Raw genomic sequence first — 17,184 nt, forward strand, 5'->3', positions numbered from 1 at the left:
TTGATTCCAATTCATCAACCATCTAACACTATAAAGCAGGTGCCACTTGAAACCCAACTTTAATGGTTTGTTTTCTTCTTCTTCAAAAACAAAAAGTAAACCTCTTATGGCATGTTTAACAGGACTATCTGGAAGTGAATTCATGTTATTGAAGTTTTACAATAACCTTCAGTTGAAAACTTTTACATAAGTTCAATACCATTTCTAAGAATATAGAAAAATCAATTTCACAATCTACAGACAATTGAGTTAAATTTGAGCCAAAATTAACTGTAATTGGTGTGTGTGTGTTTTTTTTTTAAAAATTAAATACAAAACATTGAGAAAACATGGAATTGTAATACAAATTTTGAGCTTATGGGCCCTAGCCCATCCTATATATTTTAGGGTCAGGATGGGCCGTTGACTTTGGGCTTTTTGAATTGACACATAAAACCAATATGGGAAAGGATCAAATCATATTACAAACATTATATACACTAGTAATTCTAATCATTTCACTGTCAAATTGATTTGAGAAATGAAATCAGATTACAAAGACAAACTAAGATTAATATATCTTGTGATGAGTATTATCTACCTCCACTACAATACTTAAAAAATAAAATTCACTAAACTTCAAAGAAAGACGATATTGAGGGTTAGCGCCACAATTATACATTTTGGTAGGATTCAAATGATTAAAGATGGTTCTAACCTAACAAGACATCTAAAAATCAAAGCAGTGGAATACAATGAGACTAGTGTTGAAATGGTGACGAATAAACAAGTGGGGGCAGGGGTTCGGTCAATCTTGCCATAAGCAAAGATTGCTTATTTCTCCTTATTATGGGGCTTTGTTGTTTTGAATTTGTTTCTTCTCATTATGGGATCTTTCCTCTTTCTTGGTGGTTGGTATTGATTGTGTTGTTCAAAATTGTGAAATTAAATAAATAGATTTATGAAGAAATCAAATTATATACCAAGAACATATGCTGATAATTACAATTAAATTTCAACAGAAATACACAAAAACAATAAAAGGGTAAAGAGACGAAACCGAAGCCTGCACGGAAGCAGTTTCCTTAAAACAGATTTCGCCGCCTCACGGGTCGAGTGCTTGAGGAAACCCGGCGTCTGTCTCCCAGGATACGATGGTCAAAACCAGCTACGGCAGAAGCACTATCTGTCTAGCTTAGCGAACAAAACAATGGCAGCACTCTCTCACAATAGGAACTATCAAGCAAACTGACTTGTAAAATGGAAGCAAAAAATTTCTATCTAGAAACTTGACAGGAGGGTCTCAATTTATACATGTATAGGGGAGAGAGTAAAAGCCTCCAGCCTTTAAGGCTAGTCATTAAAACACCAAGCATCCATAGCCCATTTCCACAAAATGAAAAGTATGGATGCCCAAAGGATTCACACCCTTTAGCCAAGAAAAAAGAATTAAATACTCTTTAAAATCCTATTCATGAATCTAACATCATGAAGCAATTTCTTGGCAATTTCTTATTCAAAACCCAATGGTTTTTGGCTCACTTGGACCCAACACAAAAAATGGTTAGGACCCACTTTAATATTTAATTAAAGTCACCACACTTTAATATTAAATTAAAGTCCCAAAAATCATTTTTTCCAACAATCCCCCACATGAATAAAAATTGACCGAATGACTCAACAAACGGACATCGTTCAACAACAAAGACTTTCAGAAAGAGTACAACGGATTAACCCCGACATCAGAGAAGGTAGCTTTTGGCTTTGAACCTCTCCCAGTGAAAACCTATCGAGTTTACTGGTAGATCAGTGAATTAGACATCTTGAACTGCTCTACCGTTTATGTAAACTGAGACAATAGATTTCATACGGGAATTACTCCTACCACCATTATGTTCTCACTGGTGTGCCCTGTGTGGCCCTGGACACTAGCCTGGTTCAGCGAGTGGTTTCAAAAAATCTTGGCCTGCCCAATTCTTCTAGAAGCGGCCCCACTTCAAACTCACATAGGTGACTCTATTAAAGTATCCTGCAATACTTAGCTCAACAGCTTAACACATAAGAGTCATTAAAAGCTCAGCTTATCCTTTACACTTGCAGGTATCACTAATAGAAGGAATGGCTGGAGGTTTAACCTCCTCAGTGACATACCACCGTTACACGCAATTAGGTTGTCCCATTGAACCTAGATCTTAGGATCTCCAGTCAACTAGGTTGGGTTTCCATTCCGGTAACTTCCAAAGGCCTTAACCCCATTCCTTTTGACGACGTTTCGACTAACACTCGACTTAACCCTTTGGTTAGCGGATCCGCAATGTTGTCCTTAGACTTTACAAAGTCTAAAGAGACAACTCCATTCGAGAGTAGTTGTCGTATGGAATTATGTCTACGACGGATATGTCTAGACTTTACATTATACATATTACTCTGTGCCCTACCAATTGCAGATTGACAATCACAATGAATACAAATAGCTGGCACAGGTTTAGACCAACGTGGAATATCTTCAATGAAATAGCGAAGCCATTCTGCTTCATCCGTTGCTTTATCCAAAGCAATAAACTCTGATTCCATCGTTGATCTAGATATACACGTTTGCTTGGAAGATTTCCAAGACACGGCTGCCCCACCAAGAGTGAACACATATCCACTAGTGGACTTTGAGTCCTTTATATCTGATATCCAATTCGCGTCACTATATCCTTCAAGCACCGCTGAATATCGAGTATAATGCAGCCCATAATCCCGAGTGTAGCGTAAATACCTTAACACCCGCACAATGCCCTTCCAATGAGAAGCATCAGAATTACTTGTGTATCTACTAAGCCTGCTAACCGGGTAAGCTATATCTGGCCTAGTACAACTCATCAGATACATTAAACTTCCAATTACCCGAGAATATTCTAACTGAGAGACACTCTCTTTATTATTCTTGGTAAAGTGTAGGCTTAAGTCTACAGGTGTCGATGACACACTCGTATCTGATCCACTAAACTTCTCAAGTATCTTATCAACATAATGAGACTGAGAAAGTACAATTCCGCCAGAGATTCTGGTAATCTTAATTCCCAGAATAACATCTGCAATGCCCATATCCTTCATGTCAAATTTAGAGTTTAACAACTTCTTGGTAGTTTTGATCATTTCATCGTTACTACCTATAATGAGCATATCATTAACATATAGACACAAAATGACATAACCTCTGTCAGTGTCTTTGACATAAGTACGCTTGTCACATTCGTTGATTCGAAACCCATTTGACAACATTACATTGTCAAACTTCCCATGCCATTGTTTAGGCGCTTGCTTCAAACCATACAAAGATTTGACAAGTTTACAGACTTTCTTGCTTTGTCCTGGAGCTGAAAACCCTTCAGGTTGCTCCATGTAGATTTCTTCATTCAAATCCCCATTTAAGAAAGCTGTCTTTACATCCATCTGGTGTATCTCAAGATTGCGCAAAACTGCTATCGCAATCACTATGCGAATGGATGTTATCCTAGCTACAGGTGAGTACGTATCAAAGTAATCCAGGCCTTCTTGTTGCCTGTACCCTTTGATAACGAGCCTCGCCTTATACTTGTCAATAGACCCATCGGCCTTCATCTTTCGTTTAAAAATCCATTTGCAGCCTAAAGGCTTACAACCTGGAGGTAAATCTACCAACTCCCAGGTGTGGTTCTGTAAGATGGAGTCAATCTCACTTTTGATCGCTTCTTTCCATAAAGGACTCTCAGGAGAAGTCACAGCTTCGTGGAAAGTTTAAGGTTCGTTCTCAACCATATAAGTCAAGAAGTCTGGACCAAAAGATTTGGATGTCCTAGCCCTTTTACTCCGTTTGGACTCATCTAAAACCTCAATTTGATCATCACCTGGATCATCAACATGATCATCCTCACTAGCAAGCTCATCAAATTGCTCCAAAGACCTTAGAACCCCTGCATGGGTTCGGCAAAGAAAAATGTCTTCAAAGAAACATGCATTCCTTGACTCATGATGGTATTCCTGTGTATGTCTGGAATTTCAGACTTATGAACAAGAAACCGATATGCACTACTATTATGTGCATAACCAATGAATATACAATCCACAGATTTCGGGCCTATCCTAACCCGTTTGGGTGTAGGAATCGCCACTATTACAAGACACCCCCACATTCATAAGAATTTATAAGAAGGCTTAACGCCTTTTCATAACTCATACGGGATCTTGTCCACTTCGCTTCAACACAAGTTTCACACTTGTGTTTCGTCAAAAAAACCCTGTCGGACTAAAAAAAAACCATGCGAAAAACATGTTTACTAAGAAGAGACCTTGAGACAAGATTCTAACGAATGTCCGGAACATACAGGACTTCGTTCAAGGTTAGCTCTTTTCCTGAGGTTAACATCAGAACCACCTTTCCCTCAACAAATGAGGTAGTAGAGTTTCTCATAAACAACTTCTCACCGTTTGTAACCGGTTTGAAAGTTGTAAACAGCTCCTTCTCGGAGCAGATGTGGCGTGTAGCCCTAGTAAAACTAAAAGCCTCGCTACCACAGTTGTAGCACTTCCCAAAGAACCGAGAACCAGATTCCCGCGGCTTGTATGCCAGCTTCTTTGCAACACCACCCCTTGGCCCCAGCTAAGAGCCCTTGTTCAAGAGGGGGCTTCTTCCTCATCCCAGAAGATTTGCCATGCTCAATGACATTGGCCTTCACTGAAGAGGTACTCCCTCATTTCTTTCTATTATCTTCCTCAATTCGGAGTCGGATAATTAAGTCTTCTTTGTAGAATTTATACAAAGTCTTAAACAAATCCTTGTGTCACAATGATTATGAAACTCTCAAAATCATATCACAGTAAAAGCATTCCCAGAATGTCATCAACCGAATTAGGCACCTAAATATATTTGGTCCAACCTATCACTCTGAAGCCAATAGTCTTACTATTAAGAAACACAAATCCAGTGTTCAATAGTCTACTATTCGGAACTTCATAACATAGCCAGTAGTCTTATCACTAGGAATCACTAATTTCTCAGCATGTGGTCAGTAGACTTTCTACTAGTAGGAATCACAATGTCTTAACCTGTGATCAGTAGTCACTTTACTACTAGGAATCACAACGTCCTGACATAGGGTCAATAGACTCTTTCATTACTAGGAATCATCATGTCTTGACATATGACCAGTAGCCTCTCCACTACTAGGAATCATGATGTCTTGACATGTGATCAGTAATATGTTCACTATTAGGAACCACAATCTCATAACTGAGTAGCTAGTGGTCTAACACCTCCTAGGAACCACCAGTTTTCTATCTTTGTGATTAGTGATCTTGTACTCACTAGGAGCCACCAATTTAAGAATATATTTGGAATTTAAAAATCCAAAAAATATTCACCCACTATAACAGGTTGTCTCATCTTTGCTTTCAAGCAAAGTCATATAGCAATCACAAGGATACCAAACTAATTGCCTCTGATCAAATCAGAGAAATTTTACTGCAATCTTATGATTTCCTTTAATCATACTTGATCTCTTAAGATCTTCCTTTAAGAATCTCGTGAGGCTAAGGTTGTCAGGTGAAACAACATTTCTGTTTGTCACCTTTTGAAGCAATTTCTGAAACATCACAACAGAATTTCACTTCTGTGATTCCAGAAAATAAACTTAACCCTTAGAAAATCCCTTAGATGGAAATTTAATTCAAAACTAGTCTCACCATTTAACCTAGAATCGAACATGGTCAGGAATGTTCCCAGGAAGACTGGAGGGGTCACATCGGTCCCACTTAAAACCCAGTTAACCTTTTGACAAAACATTCAAGAGCATGTTGACTCCTAGTCCATAGGAAACAATTTAAAAATTAAGATTTCCAGAAGATAAACCAGGTTATAACAAACCGATTCCCAAGCAAATAAAATTTGCTACTAGAATTACACCACTCATAAAAGTTAACCGGTACTCCCGGAACTAAGCCCATTATTTTTTAATAAAATCAAAAATATTTTAGCTAATGCTAAAATTTGGTTTTCTTTCTCAAAACCAAAACACTTTGGACATAATCAGATTATAACCAAAGACTTTCTCCAAATTTGGTTTTCCAACACTTTGGGAATAAAATGATTAAACCCAAAGACTTCCTCAAACTCCAAAGGTTTGAAACCAAATCCATCTTAGTTGTCATTTCTGAACAAATAAGAACTACTCTTTAGCCAAAGCTAAAACTTTGGTTTCTATCTCAGAAAACCAAACCAAGTTCCAAACTTACAAACAATTTAAAAAATTACTATAACAATTACACGCATATAAAATGCTTCTAACAAAACAAGCAAATAAAACTTGCTACTACAAATTGGTAAACAAATCAATTACATCTCAAGCAAACATGCTTCAAACATTTTGATAAAATAGCCAATCCATAAGGATTATATGTAGTCCAAAAGCTTTTCCACGCTTAGGTATTCCTATTCAACACAAACGTTAGTAGTCCAAACATTTTTGTTTTTATATCCCAAATTCTATTCATTTGGTTTTATATTTGTTTTTCGCATTGGTATCCCTACAAAGAAAGTTAGTAGCAAACCACAACAAAATACAAACAAATAATCTAAAAAATTTAATTATAATAAATAATTGAAACCATCTAGCCAACTATTAATTATATAAGTAACCAACTAATATAAGGTACCAAAACAAAATACAATGTGTAACTTCAAAATTAAATTACAACTTTAAAATAAAGTTCAATACTCATGAGTGATGAATGAAATTAATTCATAATAAACATTTAAACTAATAACTCCAAAAAGATAAGTCAAATTCAAAGTTAATGCACCCAATTAAATAATTCAGATTAATGCACCTAATTAAATAATTCATATTAATGCACACAATTAGATAATTTAGATTAATCATGTACATAATTCATAAAACTCTATAACTCCAAATACATTAAATTATGTAATCTAGCCTAGAAAATAATAAGCATGTAACAAATTGATACTAGAATAGAATTAGCATGTCACAATTGCAACATCCATAAATTATATTTTATAACCTTAAAATTCATGCAAATCATGGTAGGGAAATGATGAACCATACGCATAAAACAAGATCATACTAATACAATTAAGTATGCAAATTATAATAGAGCATTCTAATTAAACTAAGCAATTAGAGAGTACCATTGCAATTTACAATTATTGAAATAGTGAGCAATTCCGCAACAATTCCTAGTAACATTATACAAAGCTAACTTAATAGTCTATATAAATCTATTCAATCAATTTCATAGAAAAGATATATAAAATCTGTTTTAAGCTTGTTGTTCAAAATTGTGAAATTAAATAAATAGATTTATGAAGAAATCAAATTATATACCAAGAACATATGTTGATAATTACAATTAAATTTCAATAGAAATACACAAAAACAATAAAAGGGTAAAGAGACGAAACCGAAGCCTGCACGGAAGCAGTTTCCTTAAAACAGATTTCGCCGCCTCACAGGTCGAGTGCTTGAGGAAACCCGGCGTCTGTCTCCCAGGATACGACTGTCAAAACCAGCTACGGCAGAAGCACTCTCTGTCTAGCTTAGCGAACAAAGCAGTGGCAGCACTCTCTCACAATAGGAACTATCAAGCAAACTGACTTGTAAAATGGAAGCAAAAAATTTCTATCTAGAAACTTGACAGGAGGGTCTCAATTTATACATGTATAGGGGAGAGAGGAAAAGACTCCAGCCTTTAAGGCTAGTCATCAAAACACCAAGCATCCATAGCCCCTTTCCACACAATGAAAAGTATGGATGCCCAAAGGATTCACACCCTTTAGTCAAGAAAAAAGATTTAAATACTCTTTAAAATCCTATTCATGAATCTAACATCATGAAGCAATTTCTTGGCAATTTCTTATTCAAAACCTAATGGTTTTTGGCTCACTTGGACCCAACACAAAAAATGGTTAGAACCCACTTTAATATTTAATTAAAGTCACCACACTTTAATATTAAATTAAAGTCTCAAAAATCATTTTTTCCAACAGATTGTTCGCTTGATAGATTTGTGTTGGGGAAGTATCATTGTCTAATTTGATGTAATTCTTTTCATAATGGTAAATAATCTTCTACCGATTGGCAAAAAAAAAAAAAATGGTGACAGATGTGAAAATTTTAGCAGCATCCATCTTAAGAGGCAGGAATGGTATAAACATCTAAGATCACTTTACGAAAGACATATATGATACACGATGTAAGTTGAAATTTCACTATTTTTCGTAAAGGATTCTTGATTAATCCAAACCACCAAATCACATTAAATTTATATAATATTAATACAATAATGTTTAAAAAATAAAAATAAATAAAACGTCATAAATTTTCTTTACAAACTAATTTGTTTTTTCATTAATACACATTATTATTCAATTATATGGTGATGTGACAGAACAAAAGTCAAAGCTTTATATCAATTTGCAAGCAAATTTTGTAGATTTTTTTTTGGGGGTAATTATAGTATTTAATAATTTTATTATCCTTTTAATTCATATCAATTATGCACAAGGATGGGATTCTTGGAAAGAAATCTTATTACACTCACAACTATAATCATTCCTTCATTTGGTATCACTTATAAGTTAGTTTTATAATTATAACTTTTTAATTTATTAGCTTAAAATATTTAAAATAATTAATGAATCTGATTGGTGCAGCTTTTCATAATCTGTATAGTTAAATAAGTTGTCACATAACTTTTCTATTATGAAAATATCCAAAATGCCCTCAAAATTAAAATTAAGACAAAAGATATAGCATTACATTGTCTATACTTATTTAAAGATTTCAAGTAAGTTAAAAAAACCTACTAATTGTAGCTTAAGAAAATTCGATTTTTTTTTTTTGGCCAAATAAGTTGAAAAAGTCAAATAAATTATAATTTAAAATTGTCACCAAAGATCATTAATCAAATTTTTATAAACTTATAAAGCCGATAGAGTATTGGAAATAGAATTCCTAGTTGGTTGGTTGTCCTCGTTATCTTAGATTCTCAAGATTAGTAACATTGTTGAGTTAGAACTTTAGATTCATAGGGTTAAAGAATACGTAGTCAATAGGATATATACAAGTCCAATCCTAATAAAACTAGGAGACTTGGGTGTAATAGAATAGCAAATAACCACCCAATACTTGTACGCCAAGCAACAGCAGAACATTATATCTAGAAGAGATGGACATGGTTGCAGAGATCACTAAAAACGGAAAAAACAGTAATCAGCAAATTCTAGAGAGAGTGTGTTTCTTTGAGAGCGTGAAAAATCAGAAGAACAATGATTTGGACGAGAGGAAAGACACTGGGAAGTGGGGGTTCTTCAATGGTGTCTCTGGCTACAGTAGTTTCACCCACAACTAATGGTCTACCTTCTGTCATGGCTGTGAAATCCGCCCCCACCCACGAGTCTTACTTGCTTTGCAAGGAAAGAGAATTGCACAGCAAGTTTGAAGGCTGTCCTTACGTTCTCTGCTGTTCTGGGGGACGACATTACGATGGATGCTGAAGGAGAACACTGGTGCAATATCTGGTTGAGGTATGCTGCTGGTGGTAGTTTGACCGATCGTATTCAGAGTTTTGGCAGAGGATTGCCTGAGAGCGAAGTGAGACCATACACAAAATCTGTACTTCTGGGTCTGAGTTACATTCACAAGAAGGGTTAAGCTCACTGTGATATAATGCCTCAGAAAATATTGCTTGTGGACACAAACGATGACTTTTCAATGAGTGAGTGGAAATAGGAGGAGGCTCAAAGAAAGTATTGCAAAGATTGCAGACCTTGGGCTTGCAAAGAAGGCTGGACAGAGGCAGAAAGGAAAAGGAAGACTCAGGGGCACTACTCCGTATATGGCTCCGGAGTCAATTCAGGATGAACAATATGATTCACATACTGATATTTGGGCACTAGGGTGCACGGCCTTACAGATGATGACATCGAAAGAACCATGGGAATGTGATCCAGATACAGAAAGAGTAGATATTTTATTGAGAATTGGATTTACAGAGGACATGCCTGAAATTCCACGTGACCTCTCAAAAGAGGCAAAAGATTTTCTCAAGAAGTGCTTGGTTAGGGATCCAAAGTCTCGGTGGACTGCTGATTTGCTCTTATGCCGTCCCTTTGTTTCTGTTGCAGATAGCGTCTTCACTGGAAGTATTGAAGATGAAAGAGACAGAGTCTTTCTTCCAAAAACAGCAAAAGCTGTTCTGAATTAATCATTCCCGAGTTCATTGAATCTTCCTATACCTTACTTTCTCAAGTCATATTCAGCATCAAATGGACACGTTGTACCTAATAGTTTCATTGCCGCAAAGCACTCAGTTGATATTGTTTCTGAAGACTTTGGTGAATTTCTTACTTACAAAAATGCAGAAAAAATTGGAGGTAGATGTAGAACAAGGGCTATCTGGAACCAGTTTTCAACTGGATGCCTTGGGACGGTATTGGGCTATCCAGAGGATTCAGTTATACCAAATTCATGCATTGATAGATTTTTAATTAAGGTTTTAATAGCATGATTGTTGTTGCGATTTTTCTGCTTCAAGTAATTTGTTGTGGGTATGTCTCAAACTAAACCCAGCTAATGTTTATGTACAGAGAGATTGTAGGGAGGGGAGAGGCAGGGCTCATCATATTCTCTACATTCATAGTGAAATTCCTCTGCTGTTTCCGTACCACATGAATCATTGTGTGCTTGTGTGTTTATTATGTTTTACAATTTATCGATTTCTGTTTTCATCCTTGTTAGTATATTATTATATGTTAGTGTTTAGCTTTAATAATTAGTGTCCCCTTGCTTTATGCTTTCGGTGCCTCAATTGGCATCCTATGTTGTCTTCTCCTTTCTATAAAGAGATTGTACATTTCTTTGTAAATATACACATAAATATACACAGAAATATAGAGTTATTCATTTGCTCTCTCTTCTCTCTTCTCTCATATTCAATATACACAATTCTTTCTCCCTCTCTTTATCAAACTATTGTCAATTCTCTCTCTTTCTTTATACATAAAACTAACATGGTATCAGAGCTGGGTTAACAACCTAGTCATTCTGCTTCACCGGCGGGCGGTAGTCTCGCCTTGGCCGCCCGCCGGACCTCTACACATACCTTCACTCCGCTGCCACAAATTCCAGAACTGAACTGAACTCTTGTCTCTTTGAGGGAATAATCAACACCTTCACACCAGTGAGGCCGTGGATATGGATCGTAGGTCCGTCTATGTTGTAGCTTTTATCTGCATTGTCGTCGCCGGCGTTGGAGGTCAATCTCCGGCCACACCTCCTGTGGTGTCCGCTCCGCTGGTTTCAGCTCCACCACCGGCCACTCCACCTCCGGCTACTCTATCACCAGCTACTCCGGCCGGTAACATTGCCTTCGCTGCTGGCTGGAGTTTTCAACACATTCCACAAACACATACCAGAAACTCTTCTTCCTTGGCATTTTTCTTCTCATGATGCTCATGGAATGCATACCCACCAGATCCAACTGCAACCTCAGCTGCTATCTCTTCCTCTATCTTATGCTTGTGGGCATGCTCAGGGTCTTTCTTTGACTGATGCTTCTTATACAAGGCAAAAGTGCCAGCAGCTACAGCACCAAGCTCACCACGCTGCTCACGGTCGTCAACTCCAAGATCGGCGACCTCCACTTCTGCCACCGACACGGCGTCACCCACCGTGGGTGATAGCAACACACCAAACAGCTTTTGTAGCTGGTTACCTTACCCCACTGGATTCCACCGTAGAATCGACTCCGACGTCGTCGAGTGGCAGAGCTTCGTCCCAGAACTTGGAGGTGGATTATGGCCGCGTCTACAAAGTCGTCATAGTCAACTGCACCTTCCCTTCCTCCGTCTGCCACGGCGGCTCTGCAGAAAATTACTCCTCCACTCCTCCACCAACGGCGGCGGAGATCGAAACTCCAACGTCGCCGCCACCATTGAAGCATTTTCCGACTCACCCTGGAAGCTTAAACCCATCTCTTTGGTGTACCGAAGGAATCAAGTCTGGTTCTAGAGAAGAGAGAGAGAGATACATGCTCTCTAGTGGCTGGCCCCAGTTCAAATAATGAACCATAAAACCAAAACCACGTGCTGGTTCCACCCACGTTATTTCACACTTTTCTTTTATTTTAATATATATATATATATATTATTATAATATATTTCCCCTATCCCTACCATTACGTCCACTTTTCAGCACATCATTATTATTTTCAACTCACGGTTTCAGTAACTCGCAGTCTGGTCCCATTACCCTTACTTTTATTTTATTTTATTTTTTCTATGTTTCTTTTTCCATCAATATTTCATTATTATACAACTCAGTTAGTGAGTCTCACCCTTTTTCCATTATCTTATTATTATTTTTATATTCCACCAAAAACAAATAAAAAAAATAAAATTAAAAAAAAATTTAAAAAAAAACCTTTCTACCATTTTTATTATTATTATTTTTTTATAACATCTCCACTTTGTGATGCCCCGTTCTGCTCCACTTTATCAATCCCTTTGTTTCAACCTCCAATAGGTTTCTATCTTCAAACCTATTTGAGTTTGAGGGAGGTATTATACATATATCATGGTAAGCATGGTTATACACCATGCGAACCACCCAAGCCATTCCATGGAGCACTCTCTAAGTCGCCCCCTTAATGTACCACCAAAGTTTTCTACATCGGTCCGGCATGACCCCGTAAACTGTCCCGACATTGATTCCGGTTAGCTTCTATAACGGTCCGGCATAACCCCGTAAACTGTCCCGACATTGATTCCGGTTAGCTTCTACATCGGTCCGGCATGACCTCATAAACTGTCCCGACATTGATTCCGCTTAGCTCCTACAACGGTCCGACATGACCCCGTAAACTGTCTCGACATTGATTCCGGTTAGCTTCTACATCGGTCCGGCATGACCTCGTAAACTGTCCAGACATTATCTGCTACAACAGTCCGACACGACCATACAGTGTCTTCTCTAACGGTGTGACACGACCATACCGTGTCTTCAACAACGATTTGACACAACCATACAGTGTCTCCTATCCTATTTTATTTTATTTATCAGTTTACTTTCTTGTTTTGTTACTCTCTCCAAACTCAAGTTGGTTAGTACCTATCCTCCTTGAGTTTGAGGGGGCTGTTAGTATATTATTATATGTTAGTGTTTAGCTTTAATAATTAGTGTCCCCTTGCTTTATGCTTTCGGTGCCTCAATTGGCATCCTATGTTGTCTTCTCCTCTCTATAAAGAGAGTGCACATCTCTTTATAAATATACACAGAAATATAGAGTTATTCATTTACTCTCTCTTCTTTCTTCTCTCATATTCAATATACACAATTCTTTCTCCCTCTCTTTATCAAACTATTGTCAATTCTCTCTCTTTCTTTATACATAAAACTAACAATCCTAACATCACTGAAATTTTATAGCTATAGGCATAGTGGTTTTAATTCGAGAAATGTGCCCCAAAACACTGGTCAAATTTCCTTTTCTCGATCTTCTTTGTTCCCTTATTTTTTCCTGACTCTAGGTGATGTAGGCTGTCCCCCTAGCTTTGGATACAGGAAGAACGCTTGTATGTCCCTATCTCACACACAACAAAATGATTTTTCTGAAACTAAGCGAGGAATTGAAAATTAATAACAGATTGACTGCGAGCTCAAACACAATGAAAGCTATGATTCGATCAAATAATGAAATGGCTAATCAAACTAAGACAAACAGGAATAAAACAATGCTATGTTAAATGTTCACAAGATACAGCTTCACAACAGTTAAAGGGTTCATAATGATTTGGATTGATATTTGATACCCATAGACAAGAACAAAATGTTATATAATAACATGAAGAACTATGTAATGGGTAAGTTTAGAATACTTTTCATCTAATCACATAGACACAAGTTTGCTAAGGCAATAGAGAATAATACTACAAGAAGTTTCATTACCCACTCCAATACAATCAAACACCAAAATGCTCCATATAACACAGTTTTTCGAAAAGTTCACATACCTTTAATAGAAAGGGGCAATACCACCAATGATGGAACATAGAACAATGGAAGCCACCTCTGGATATACATGATTGTAAATGCCTTTTTCAAGACCTTAGCCAATTTTCCAGTACAATCATAAGCGAGGCAATCAAATATGCATTACGGCTAACACCTAATATGCACACAGAAAAAAAAAAAAAAAAACAAACCCATTCAAACAAAAATTCAATGTTAAACAAATGCATGGGATAGTCGTTGCTCACACTTTGAAGGCTTGTGGAAGCAAAGTCATTGTGGGAATCCATGGATTTGGGCTGAATTATCTGAGCAGAGTGAGTTTTACCCCATTTGCAGTGGGGGTTCGAGGAAGTTTCTCCGGCTATATAGCCTATACATATGAGATTTGAATGGAGATCTCTCTCTCTCTCCCCAATCAATATTCATCAGACAACATTGGCGGGAAGTTCAAAAGTTGCGGTTATATTAGTTGGCCCCCGTGGCTATAGGGGCCTACCAAAAATATTTAAATGATGGATTTTGTTAGGAAATGGGTCCTCTCCCTACTAATTTTTCATACTTCATCATATTTTGCCTCCGTTGAGGTTGGGTTTTTTTTTTTTTTTGGGCTAAAATAACCAAAAAAAAGTAGACATTTTAGTTTAATAAGACAAAACATCACATTCAACTCATAATCATTACATTCTTTTTCTCACAAAAAATAAAAAAAGTCATTAAACCCTTCCCAAATGAGGTTTTTTAACCCAATACTAAAATAGGCAAAAAGCCAACTCACTTTCGAAACGAATCACTCTAAATTTGTAATAATTCATAAATCACACGATGATAACCGTCCATGTACAACATTAGTTTTATTGAATATCAATGATTAGATAAACAAATCGTATTTTGTTTCATTAAATAGAAACTAATAGTTTAGTTTAAACTCATAATTATCATTTATTTTAACATTATATATTTTTTCATGTGCCTAGTGATGTTCAATGAATTTTCTTTTCCTTTGTTTTTTTTTTTTTGCACAACCCATCTTTATTGTTGAGTTTATGAGATGAACTATTAGAATTATCATTATAGAGCTAGAGTGAGGCTCAAAAAATAAAATATAAAAAAATATGAAGAATAGTTGTGTGGGGCCAAGAAATTTCCTTTTTGTTAAAGACCTTGCTTAAAATAATTATAGAGTTATAAACCAATTAACTGTGTTAAGTGAGATAGTCATTTTTCAACATTTATCCGAATCTATATGCACTAACTCATAATTTTTTTTCTATGTTATGGAACTTTTTGTTATATGGGTAATGATATGTAAATAAAAAATGTATATAAAATGATCTGGATTATTATAAATTTTTCATTTCAAAATAAAACATGTATGCAAATGAGTTTATTTACATGAATAACGTTGTCACAACATTTATATAATGTTTTTGTATGAATATAATTTTTCTTATTGCATTTTTCATTTGTTTCCCATTGTGTGATTTTTCTTCGATTGGTTGTTGCTTCCACATTATGAGACTAGTAGTTAAATTATGATTATTCACGCTTAATTTTCATACAAATAATCTCTTTGATTGGCAATAAAAAATAAAAAATAAGTAGTAAATAAGAGTTGAATAGTAGATTTTTTAAGTATAATTTGAATATTTTTTAAATTGAGCTCTGGTAGTTCAATTTTTTTATAATACATATAAGTCTTCATTTGGGAAGAGTTAAAATAGTCTGACTTCTGATTTTTTTTACTATTTTCGCCTGACTTTTTTAACCTCATTTGGTTTTTATTTTTGATTTTTGTGAGAGAAAAAAATATAACTAATGGTTTGGATATGACATTTTGTCTTATTGACTTATGTAATCAATTTTGGTTTTTGTGCTTTTTTAATCAAAAAGTTTAAACTAAACATGGCTTAAATTTAACAATAGCTTTTGAAGTTGAACTTAAAATTTTAATGAATTTTAAAATATATCAACTTGTTTAGCGAACGAAAGTTAAAAGACAATCATTACTACATTATTTTAAACTTCAAAATTTCGAAAGTTAAATTTCAAAATTAAAAGTTAATTATGAGAAAGATTAGAAAGACATCGTTTTCTTTTTTTGATTCAAAAAAAGTTTAGGAGGAGGGGAGGCTACCCCACTCCAGGGCCAGGGAAAGCGTTACGCAATATTGCTCACCAACAAAGGACTGCCGGCAGCGGGACTCGAACTTAAGCCAAATGGGCGAAGGGAAGGAGCCTTACCAACTAAACCAACCCTTGTTGGTAAAGACATCGTTTTCTACTGTATATTTTATTGCCTACTTATAATGCGAGTGAAGCACAACGGGTGTGGATCTACACAATCCCACTCCAATTGTGAGTAGGTGATAGAACATACCATAGAACATGGGGTATGTGTAGTAGCTGAACTCTTCTTTTATCCCAAGTTATATGACCAGTTCAGAATTAATTGAAAAATAAAATTTCTAACTGCTCTTCTATATAATAATAAAATTATTTGAATTATTATTTGAAATAAATTTTTAACATCATTAAAAACTGTTAATTGATTTGATAATTTATTAATAAAAAAGATTATTTGTTATGAAATTAAAAATTTCAAGAGACAGGATGTAATTTTTAAAACTATAGGAGCTAATTGTATTTTAAATAAACTCAAGAGGTTTATTTATAATTTATCCAAAAATTAATGTATTGCAGATTTAAAAAATTAAAAAAAAGAAAAGAAAAATATAAAGAAAAATACAGCAAAACATACAAATTTTCAACCATAACAAAAAAATTAATTCAAGTTTTGTGTACCAAATATATTGCAATATGATTTAATCCAAATACAATAAAATAATATATAATTTATAAGATTTCAATTTTAGCGTATATAAAACTCCGGTTATTTAGGTTGTAAACTCAAGTCTTGTCTAAAATTTAGGGCAAATTACATATACACCCCTCGAGGTTTGGCTAAATTACAAATACCCCCTGAGGTTTGAGAAATTACAAATTTCCCCCTGAATGCTATATTTGCATAAGAAATTAGGGGGTAATTTGTTATGAAATATAAACCTCAGGGGGTAAATTGTTATGAAAATACAAACCTCAGGGGGCGGGATGTAATTTCCGAAACCTCAGGGGGTATCTGTAATTTAAC

The sequence above is a fragment of the Camellia sinensis genome, chromosome 11 (genome assembly GCF_055761805.1).
Source record: "Camellia sinensis isolate YWXY chromosome 11, ASM5576180v1, whole genome shotgun sequence".
Taxonomy (NCBI): domain Eukaryota; kingdom Viridiplantae; phylum Streptophyta; class Magnoliopsida; order Ericales; family Theaceae; genus Camellia; species Camellia sinensis.